The sequence below is a fragment of the Mauremys reevesii genome, unplaced genomic scaffold (genome assembly GCF_016161935.1).
Source record: "Mauremys reevesii isolate NIE-2019 unplaced genomic scaffold, ASM1616193v1 Contig26, whole genome shotgun sequence".
Taxonomy (NCBI): Eukaryota; Metazoa; Chordata; order Testudines; family Geoemydidae; genus Mauremys; species Mauremys reevesii.
In genome coordinates, this window is record NW_024100836.1 from 11,303 (window position 1) to 22,604 (window position 11,302).

The following is an 11,302-nucleotide window of genomic DNA, read 5'->3' on the forward strand; positions in this document are numbered from 1 at the left end:
GGGAGCCGCTGCTGCTGCGAGCTGGTGCGCGGGGGGTGGAGGGGGGGGTGTCCTCGGGGGCGGGGCTCGCGCCCAGAGCGCTGACACTGTCCGTTCGGAACTGGGACGCCGCTTGGCCAGGCCGCCCCGCTTGTGACGTCACCGCCCTCTGCCCCCGCCCAACCAGCGTGGTCACCCCGGCTCCGCCCACTGTCGCCGCGGCAACCACCAAATCAAACGTTCTCGGAACACGTGGGGCAGGGACGGGGGAAAGGATGGGTCGTGACGCAAACAAAGCAGCTGCTGGCAGCGTGCGGCAATGACGTCACCGAGGAGGAGTCCGCCCCCCGCTCAGCGGCGGATGGAGGGACGGGACGGAGGGGACGGAGGGGGCAGGGACGGATGGAGACGGGACGGGACGGAGGACAGGGCTGGGGGATGCAGGGACGGGACGGAGGGGACGGAGGGGGCAGGGACGGATGCAGACGGGACGGGACAGGGACCGGGCTGGGGGGACGCAGGGATGGGACTGCGGGGACGAAGGGGGCAGGGACGGATGCAGACAGGGGACGGGACGGAGGACAGGCTGGGGACGCAGGGAGGGAGTGAAGGATGGAGGAGGAGGGTGACCAGATCGCAAGCGTGAACTATCAGGCCACGTTGGTGGAGCTGGGGGGGAGACAGACAGACACAGGTGCGCAGCCCCGTTGGGAGCCAGAGGCACACTGGTCCGCCTGGCCGTGTGCTACCAGCGTGCCCTTTCCTATGTGCCCTAAGGCATTCCTATGTTATTCCATAACATTCCTATGTGCCATAACATTCTTATGTGCTGAATAAGAGCACATAACATTCCTGTGTTCCTCCCAACACCAGGAGGGGAGTGTGTGTGCCCTTTCCTATTCTTATGTGCTGATCAGTACTGTGGTAGCAGAACTGAAACTGAAAAGGTAGCAGGCAGGACTATGCACAAAGAGAAAGGGATGTAGACCTGCCCTTTGTACCCTGCAGGACCTGTGGTCACAGGCCCTTCCTAATTTGGGGGGAACCAAGGAATATAAAAAGTAATCTCTTGTAAATTGAACCAATGTTGTCTGACTGCTAGAGTTGGAATCTTGATACTAATTTTTCCTAATGATTGTAAGTTATTTACAGTCACCTGGCTGGCCTTTGAGGACTGACAAATCACAGCCAGAAGCTCTTTGATTTTTGGGAAGGCCCCAGATCATTTTGCAGCTGGAGTGGGCAGCACCACTCAGGCTACCGTTGATACACTAGGACCATCACAAGTTCTTCTGCTGAGCATCCAGCATGACGTTTGACCACAAAAAGGGGCAGACAAATAGAAGAGGCAATATAGTATGTAGTGGGCTCAGGGATGAGAACAAAGGACTAATCCTAGCGTTGACACTGGCTCCCACTTTGGCCCTGGTCAAGTCACATAGGCCAAAATTTCCATACTTGAGTGCCTATAGTTATGTACCTAAATCATTGACTTTAATAGGGTATTAGAGCCGTGGAAGCTACTGCAGCCATTGATCTTTTCCCATTTTGCATACTGAGGAGGGGGAGTGCTTCCTTGTGTCCCCCCTTGCAAGGATTCCCAGCACCCACGAGTTACTCATGTGGGTATTGAACATAAAATTTTCCCCATGCAAAAATACATTTTGTTTTCAAACAATCCAAGGACTTAGTTGACACGGAGAATTTTTTTAGAAAAAGGGCAAAATAGCTTGACATTTCAAAAGAAATCACTGTTTAATTTTCTTTATAGTTCAAACATTATTTTAAAGGAGTTGAACTCAGATGTTCCTGAGGTTTAACAATGACTTGTATACATAGCTCCCAGAATGGAACCTGTGCAAACAAAAAATAAACAATAATAGTGTCTTTTAAATTCACTGTATTTTTAAAGACACACAGAGGAGAATCAGCCAGGCTGATTCATTGTATTTTCCCTGTGCTGATGAAGGAATTAGAGACAATAACAGAGCTTGACAAAACCAGCTAAAGCCACCAAACCAACTGGAGGGTTAAATCTATCAATCAGCAGTAAATATGAAATATAGGGGGGTGGGATCAGGGCGATGCCCTGGGGAGAAGCCCAGAGAACTCCTCTTCCCCAAATGTCAGAAGAGGGAAAGTGCTGGGATTTTTATCAGAATGCCCTCCCTGAGTCCTGTTTAGAGATTCAGGTTCTTTAACATTATAGCTGTCCCAAGTTTGCATAGTGCAATGCTTGAATTTACATGAAGAGAAAGTAGAGAGTAAGTAGTAAAGTTCTTCCAATTTTAAACTAGATGTATATTAAATTAAATCTGTGCTAATTAATCAGATGCATAAAGAGTATTTAAGACAACAGCTCAGCCCCTCTCATCCACCCTCTCTCCATCACCATTGTCAACTTTCTCTGGATGTGTTTTTATGGATAAACTGAACTGATCTGACTGGCTGAATCAAACAATAAGTTGTTCTAAACGAATCACGATGCTTCAGGTCAATAACTGTTTGGGAAACATCTGTTACTTTACTGCTTCAACATTCAGCTGAGAAAATTATTAGATATATATTCTGATAATTTGAACAGAAACAAAGTAATCGTAACAGAACATTGAGAGAGGATCAAAGCCTTAGGTTTTGAAAATAAATATCACACGTCAACATTTTTTCCATAAATGCTTCGGCAGCGGGAGACCATTATCCTAAGATAACATTCTCCAGCAGAGAGATGATCTCTTAATTAGAGCAATATGTAAACTACTTTAGGATGCTTGATATAAATCATGCAAACTGATTCATTGATACTTTTACTAAGATGAATTTTGATATCATGGGATGAAATCCTGGCCCTATTGTAGTTTATAGAACGAGGAGTACTCGTGTCACCTTAGAGACTAACACATTTATTTGGGCATAAGCTTTCATGGGCTAAAACGCACTTCATCAGATGCATGCCGTGGAAAATACAGTAAGAAGGTATATATACAGAGAACATGAAAAAATGGGGGTTGCCATACCAACTCTAACAAGATTAATCAATTAAGGTGGGATATTATCAGCAGGAGAAAAAAAACTTTTTGTAGTGATAATCAGGATAGCAAACAGTTGACAAGAAGGTGTGAGTAACACTAGGGGAAAAATTAGCATGGGGAAATTTTTTTGGAAAAGTTATTTTGTTGAAGAATTGCGACTTTTAGGTCTGTAATCAAGCGTCCAGGGAGGTTGAAGTGTTCTCCGACTGGTTTTTGAATGTTATAATTCTTGACGTCTGATTTGTGTCCTTTTATTCTTTTATGTAGAGACTGTCTGGGTTGGCCAATGTATATGGCAGAGGGGCATTGCTGGCACATGATGGCATATATCACGTTGGTAGATGTGCAGGTGAAGGAGTCCCTGATGGTGGGGCTGATGTGATTAGGTCCTATGATGGTGTCCCCTGAATAGATACGTGGACTGAGTTGGCAACTGGCTTTGTTGCAAGGATAGGTTCCTTGGTTATTATTGTTGTTGTGTGGTGTGTGCTTGCTTCAGGTTGGGGGGCTGTCTGTAAGCGAGGACTGTCCTGTCTCCCAAGGTCTGCGAGTGAGGATCATCCTTCAAGATAGGTTGTAGATCCTTGATGATGCGCTGGAGAGGTTTTAGTTGGGGGCTGAAGGTGACGGCTAGTGGCGTTCTGTTATTTTCTTTGTTGGGCCTGTCCTGTGGTAGGCCACTTCAGGGTACTCTTCTGGCTCTGGAACACCTGGCATTGGCCACTGTCGGTAGACAGATACTGGGCTAGATGGACCTTTGGTCTGAGCCGGTACGGCCGTTCTTATGTTCTTATACTTGGGGAAAATGACTAGCAACCTGGCTACCATGGCATGAGCTACCTTTGACAACTGATTGCCTCCTTATTACCAGAACATCATTACAGAAAGGAAGCTTGTAATGAAACAGGGCCAGATGTGGATAGCCGGGATAGCCTCCTGCTGTGCTCATTTGGGTTTGTACTGTATTACGGTGCAGTGTTTCTTTACAAAGGGCAATTGTTTGCTACTTTCCTTAGTAGGGACTAGGTGAAAATAAGATGAAAAATTCCAGCTTTTTTTTGGATATTGTTTATCTGCTCCTTGCACATTCAGGGTAATAGCTTAGAACTTTCACTGAAACTGAAGTTGCATAAAATGAGTTTTGTTTTAATACAGTTTAATTTAATTACTTTCAATTCTCTGATAAACACAGCATTGAGTGGTGAAAAAGGGACTGTCACAAAGATAAGAATGGCAATAAAATATATACCGAAAACAACAGATGAGTAAGAGCTTCATTGTTTAAACAGTACATAGAAAGAAAAAACTATTATATATTAAGAAAAAAATAGGGAAATTAACAAACCAAAAAAACCTTCATTTAACGTTACTTAAGTTTGCTTTCATTAATAAAATAAACCATAAAATAATTAGGAAAAGAAAGTCAGGATTTTCAAAAACGATTAAAAGGTTACGAAATTTTTACGCTTCAGCTGACAGCCATTGGTTCTTGTTGTGCCATTTTTGGCTAGATCGAATTAGCCCTGCCCCGTGAAATCCGATCTCCCTGTCCTGCTGGACCCCCCAGCCAGGAGAACCCAGTAGGGGCCTCCTAGCTGTTTCTGTGCCCGGCTGGGGACAGGACTTCCTCTCCGTGGGGATATCAGACGCACTTGCAGAGGCAATGCAGAAGTGAGTGTGCTGCATCAGCCCGGTGTTGGGCTCAGGGCTTTGGCCTTGGCAGCTTCTGCTCCAGTCACATCTCTGGGTGCCCGGACTCAGAGCTTCTGGCCCCCTGTGGCTGCAGCCAGGGCTGGGGCACTGGGCTTAGGACTTTCATGCCCTTCCCAACTCCTGACGGCACTCTGGGTACCTGGGCTCAGGGCTTCTGCCTGGCATCTGAAGTGAGAGCTCTGGGCTTCCCTTGCAGTTCCTTCTGGGGCTCAGGGGTCCATTTCTCTGAATGCCCCGAAAATGGTAGGAGCCGAGCTGTTCCCAAGTAATAGGTAGGAGCTGAGGTGCTACAACATGAAACCTCTCTGAGGCTCTTATCTGCTCCACAGGGACGTCTGTCTTCTCACTCAATTAGCAGTGGGAAAGGGGAAAACCCCAAGGAGGCTCCTCCTCGCGCTCACAGGCTGTCGGGGGCAGAGAATTCACCCCAAGACCACGCTTATGAGTCTGTATGCACAACAGCACTGCACAAAGTTTATAAATGTCACCTTAACTCTGATGGTTCCTAACGTTTAAAGGCCCCCAGGGGTGCAACTTGGAGCTGGGGTACCGCTGAGCTCTCTGTCTCCCCAGCCTGGGCTCCCTCTCACACTGCTGCTGGGAGAAGATGCAGCTCGCTCCCGTCCCTGCACTCACACAAACCTTTGCACAGGCAGGGACACACCCAGCTGCAGGGACCAGGAAGCTTCTCCCCAGCTCCCCAGCCTAGGTCCCCAGTGCTGCAGCGTCTTGCCCTGGCCAAAAGCCTGACGGGATCACTTTATTACCCAGTCTGCTCCTCCCTCCAAGTGGAGAGGATCATGCACCAGTCTCTGGTCCTGAGCAGGTGCCCCAACCACATCTAGCAAAACGAAGAGTTTTAGGGGGAAATAGAACACACATTGATTAACTATGCAAAGATAGGCTTGAAGGGATTGTAAGCAATGAGCACACAGCTCAATGCAGGTTACCCAAGAACTGAACCAAAAGAACCCTCTGCTTTGGCCTCAGCGGCAGATCTGGGGCGGTGAGAGCTGAATTCCAGACTCACTTTCCTGCTCAGCCCCAGCTCTTTCCCCCAGGTCTCTCCCCTTGCCGGCAGGCTCCGGCTCAGCGGCTGGCTCCAGCCACCGCAAAGAGTCCGAACCCTCCCTGCCCCCCAGAGCTGGGCACAAAGGGGGCTAATGCAGATCTCTCCCCATACAGACCCAGCTGGGGCAGCAGCAGCAGCAGCCCAGGCACCCACCGGCCCCCCAGCAGCTCCCACACTCCAAATGCCCTGCACCGCACACACCCGCCGGCCTCACAGCTCCTCCCCACCCTCCCATGGTCTCATAGACTCATAGACTCGAAGGTCAGAAGGGACCATAATGATCATCTAGTCCCACCTCCTTCACAACGCAGGCCACACAATCTCACCCATCCACTTCTATAGCAAACCCCTAACCTATGTCTGACTTACTGAACTCCTCAAATTGTGCTTTGAAGACCTCAAGCTGCAGAGAATCCTCTAGCAAGTGACCAGTGCCCCATGCTGCAGAGGAAGGCGAGAAACCTCCAGGGCCTCTGCCAATCTGCCCTGGAGGAAAATTCCTTCCTGACCCCAAAGATGCTGATCACTTAAACCCTTAGCATGTGGGCAAGACTCACCAGCCAGCACCCACGAGAGAATTCTCTGCAGTAACTCACATCCCAACCCATCTAACATCCCATCCAGACCACTGGGCATACTTACCTGCTGAGAATCAAAGATCAATTGCCAAATTCATTGCCAAAATTAGGCTAGCCCATCATACCATCCCCTCCATAAACGTATTAAGCGTAGTCTTGAAGCCAGATATGTCTTTTGCCCCCAATACTCCCCTTGGAAGGCAAGTCTAAACTCCCTAGTGTCCACTTGATAGCCACTGGTTCTTCTTCTTCTGCACAGCATCGCTCGTGGATAGCAAGGACCTGCACATCTACAGTCGTATTCTATCTTTGTTTCAAGAATGAAAACAAACTAGCGCCTCAGAGGACCGGAACGGATTTCAGCTGATGGACAGCTTTCCTCAGTGTTTGTACATTTTAACAGGAATATATTGAATGATTAAATTCATTTCACGTCCCCGTTCAGCGGAACTCCTGAACATACAGGAGATGGATATGAAAATATAGATCAATTAAAAAAGAGGACATGTAAGAGAGCAGCTGGACTTGAACCAGAAACCTCTCGATCCGCCCTCAAATGCACCACCACTGAGTTCCCTGAGGCAGCTGAGTGTTGGAGCCAGTGATCTTGAAGAGTATGAAGGGGACACTTATTTCAAAGAGCTTCTCTTCCATTCCCAGACATGAGTGGTTTTAAAAATGGAGTTTCATTACATTTTCTATGTGCATGTAAACACCACAGCTTGCACAATCCCCACAACTGCTCAGTCTCACCAGAGCACAATAACTTTGGAGGCCCCACCCCCAGCTACCCAGCTCTGCTGCCGTTAACCTCTTCAGCAGTTCTCCAATGCCTTAAAGCCACAGGGCACAGCATGGAATTTGACCCCATTAATCCTAAATCAATTTGGATGAAAAATCTTTGCAAAAATATTTCGTTTTCCAAACCAAAAGCATCTCCCGTTTGTGGCGTCCCCTTAAACTGTCTCTTCGCACACAAAGAGGAGACACTTCAATTTGGAAACGAGATAAGATGCTTCAGTCAGGGTAAGCAGTTGCTCCCCTTCATGATTGAAAGATCATAAAATGCCAGTCAAATTGACTCTTTCAGCCCTTACACAGCAGACCCCACTGACGGCATCTCCCCGGGGCCGGGTGGAGCCAGCTCACCTTATCAAACCTTCCCATACCCGGGGGAACGGGAAAGTGCGAGGCTGCAGCGCCACCTAGCGGCCACAGGACAAATCTCCGGCTGCCGCACCTGTGGGCACTGGGAGTTCGCTTAACATGGAAAGCTGCCTAATGCAAGGTTGGCAAAACGGGGGTCTGCTGCACTACATCATCATCTGCAATGACTCAACCCGATAGGACACCTCCTGTGCTATGCTGCTACTAGTGACCCTCTCAAACAGGTCCCCATAGCTCCCCAGCCTCCCCCCACCAGGAGGCAGCTAGGAGAGGCTTGTTACACTGCTCTACAGCCAAAATGCTTCTGAAATAAATGGAGTCCAACTTTACTAATTCTGGGTCACTGAGAACGAAAATGATGCTTAAAATTCTTGATTGGCTCTAGTTTTCAAGATATGCTATTGGGTCAGTATTTATGACCCTTGACTTGGGAATGGGGGAGGATAAGTGAGTTATAAAGGGACGGGATCTCAATTTAAACCAGTAATGATTAAACTACATCTTTGACTGGATCTATGAATAAATCTATGAATGGCTTTGGACAGTACTTGCTTTTTAGGCAAAACAATGAAGGATACAATCTGAAGCTGGTATTGCCTCATACATGATATGAATTGCATCATGTTATTCCTAGAAGTCATGGATGATGCAATCATAATGAAGCTGAACCAATTGCCCTATATCAGCTCTAGAAATCATACAGTGTTTTGCTCTCTTATTTGTCAGTGTTTGATTTTGCAAAGGGACCCATTTCTCTTTAGCCAAAGTGAGCAGAGATGCCTCGTACTTGTGTGAACAGTGCAGATAACTTGGGCTAGATAGTGCAGATAACTTGTGTCAGAAAGTTGGCAACCTCAGATCCAGGGGAAACAACTCAAACACCCAACGAGTCTGGCCAGGGGCAGGACATCAGCTTTGAGGGGAGGGGTGGGTGTGGCAGTGACATCACAAAGGCATTTTGCAGGAACTCGGCCTATTGGGCAAAGGTGTTGGGGAGGGGGTGACCTCACAGAGAGACCCCGACATCAGCCGGGCAGGACAGAGGTGCAGGGCCAGGCCAGTCTCTGAGACCTCCCGGCTTTCCTGCCGCAAGTCACCTTCGCGAGGTCTCTCCTCGAGGGCTGAGAGAGAATTAGGATTCAGAGTTGTGAGCATGAGGAGGAGCCTCTGTGGAGTTTTCTCCTTTCCTACCACTGATTGTGCCGAAAACAAACTTCCCTTTGAGAAGGTAAGAGGCTCAGAGAGCTTTGGAACCTGTTCAGTCTGATCCACCTGGCGCAGGCAGCATTCTAGGCACAGACAGCACTGGCTTCAGGTGGCAGAATTTGATTTCCTCCTTAGGTTTTGATGATTGGAATCCCTGGGGACAGTGGGGTGTATCCTTTTTGGTTTATCTTTTCCTCTTTCCTCCCTCCTTTCTCCTCTTCTCTTGCTTCTTTTTTCCCTTTTCCAGCTTCCCTCCCTCTACCTAGGGACGGGTCTGGAGTGCGGGCAGGGGAGGGGTATTGCTCTCATTGCGGGAGGTCCTCACCAAGAGGTGGGTCTGGGTCTGAGAGTGATCCCCTCTGATGGTGTCCTGGGCCGTCCTTTGGGACATCTGGTGAGACCCCTCAGCCTCCTGCCCCTCAGAGTCTCAGTGCTGATTGGCTGAGCAGGGGGCTATCGACACCAAGGAGACTCAGGTCAGTTTGGTCTCTTTTCAAATCAGGCAAATAAGTCACAACCAATCCAATGTATGGAATTAATCTTGCTGCTTCTCTCCATTAATTGTCTCTTGGCAGGTCATGATTTTCAGTAATGTCCTAGGTCTTCTAAAATACTTGCTGAATAATTACTATGAACCACTGTTGGTCTCTAGCTCACTTGAGGGCACTTTATTCTGATCACTCAATGTGTGAAATTCAAGATGTGAGAGAGAGGCTGAAAGTCAGGAGCAGTGTTTCCTCTAATTTGTTATGTCCATGTGTGGAATGAATTTTGTTTTGGGCACAAATATGGAGGTGAGGTGTGACACATCACTGCATATTGCGCTCCTTACAAAATTCATTCTGCACATGGATGGTGTGTGGCAGGGGTGAGGCTGAAAGGTTTGGAGTGTGGGAGGCTCGGGGTTGGGGCGCAGTGATGTGAGGGCTCCGGCTGGGGTGCAGACTCTGGAGTGGGGCTAGCGATGAGGGTCTCAGCATTGGAGCAGAGGGTAGGGCGCAGGGGTGCGGGCTCTGGGGTGGGGCTGGGAATGAGGAGATTGGGGAGCAGGTTGCCCCAGGGAGAAAGAACTGCCCCCTCCAGCCCTCTCTCCCCACAGCAGCTCAGGGCCAGATGAGAGGGCACCTGTCTCCAAGCCGCAGCAGCGCCGGTGGGGCTGGGTTGGGACTGAGGGAGGCGACAGGATTTATTTTTCCGAAGTCAAAAGGAGGAAGGGATGGAGTTATGCTTCAGCTTTTACCTCATAAACTTATTCCTGTCTAACCTACAGGACACTATGGGAATAAGACACTATGTCATGTGGTGACATCACAAGAGCAGAGGATGTGAGAACTACAGCAACTGAGAGGGTGGGGGATTTAGAGTCGGATTGTTTCAAATGCTGCATTTGTTGGCTGACATTTAACAGCAACGCTTAGCTAACACAATGGAGAAAGGAATTCTCTGCTAAAGATTCAACCTGCCCCTTTGGCCAACTCTGCCCCTTCCCTGACCGGAGTGTGCTCAGAACAGCCCCACCTCCCCCCGCACACACACACACACACACACACAAGCCCACAGCTGGGCACCCAGCACAAAGCCAGGGAAGTGGTTGCTTGGCTTGTTTTACTTTTTGCTTTGAAGAAGGTTGTTTCAAAAGCATTTTCTGCTCCTGTTCCCCATGGTGAGGAAGCAGATGGTTGTGGGGAAGGGAACCTGAGAGCGGTGGAGCCGGGGCAGTGGAGGGAGGAGTTGGGGGAGGCTGAAGAGGGCAACGGGAGGCTGGAGGTGACTGGGGCGATGGGGGAAAGGGAACAGTTTGGAGGAGGCTGAAGGGGGAGATGGGGGAACGGGACATTTGGGGGGGCTAAAGGGGGCAATTGGGGCAGTTGTGGGAGGCTGAAGAGGCTGATGGCGGAAGTTGGGGGAGGCTAAAGGGAGCAATGGGAGAAGTTGGGGGAGGCTGAAGAGGGTGATGGGGGAAGTTGGGGGAGGCTGAAGGGGGCAATGGGTTGAAGGAGGCCGGGGCAGAGAGGCAGTTGGGGGGCTGCTCGTCCCCACGGGAGGGGAGGAGGAAGAGGAGCTGCCCTTCTTTCTGAAGCTGTTTCCTGTTAGATCTTGCAACTTTTCTGTTCCTGAGCAGGGTCCTGTGATGAAAAGGAAACTAGAGAGATTCGTGGTCCTGCTTTCAGCAGGGGCTTAGGCTGGATGACCTCCTGGGGTCTCTTCCAACACTAATTGTCTAGGATTCTGTGTTTCTGTGGAGGACAGGTCCATCAATGGCTGTTGGCCAGGGTGGGCAGGGATGGTGCCCCTTACCTCTGTCTGTCAGAAGCTGGGAATTGGGCGACAGGGGATGGCTCACTGGATGATTCCTGTCTGTTCATTCCCTCTGGGGCACCTGGCACCGGCCGCTATCGGCCGACAGGACACTGGGCTAGATGGAGCTTTGGTTTGACCCAGTCTGGCCGGTCTTCCCTTCGAATGCTCTTCTCACATGCTCAGTAACAGCTGCAAGCTGCTGCCCTTACGCGCCATCAGAATCTGCTCCCTGCAATCAAAGGCCGGAAAATCCCCCT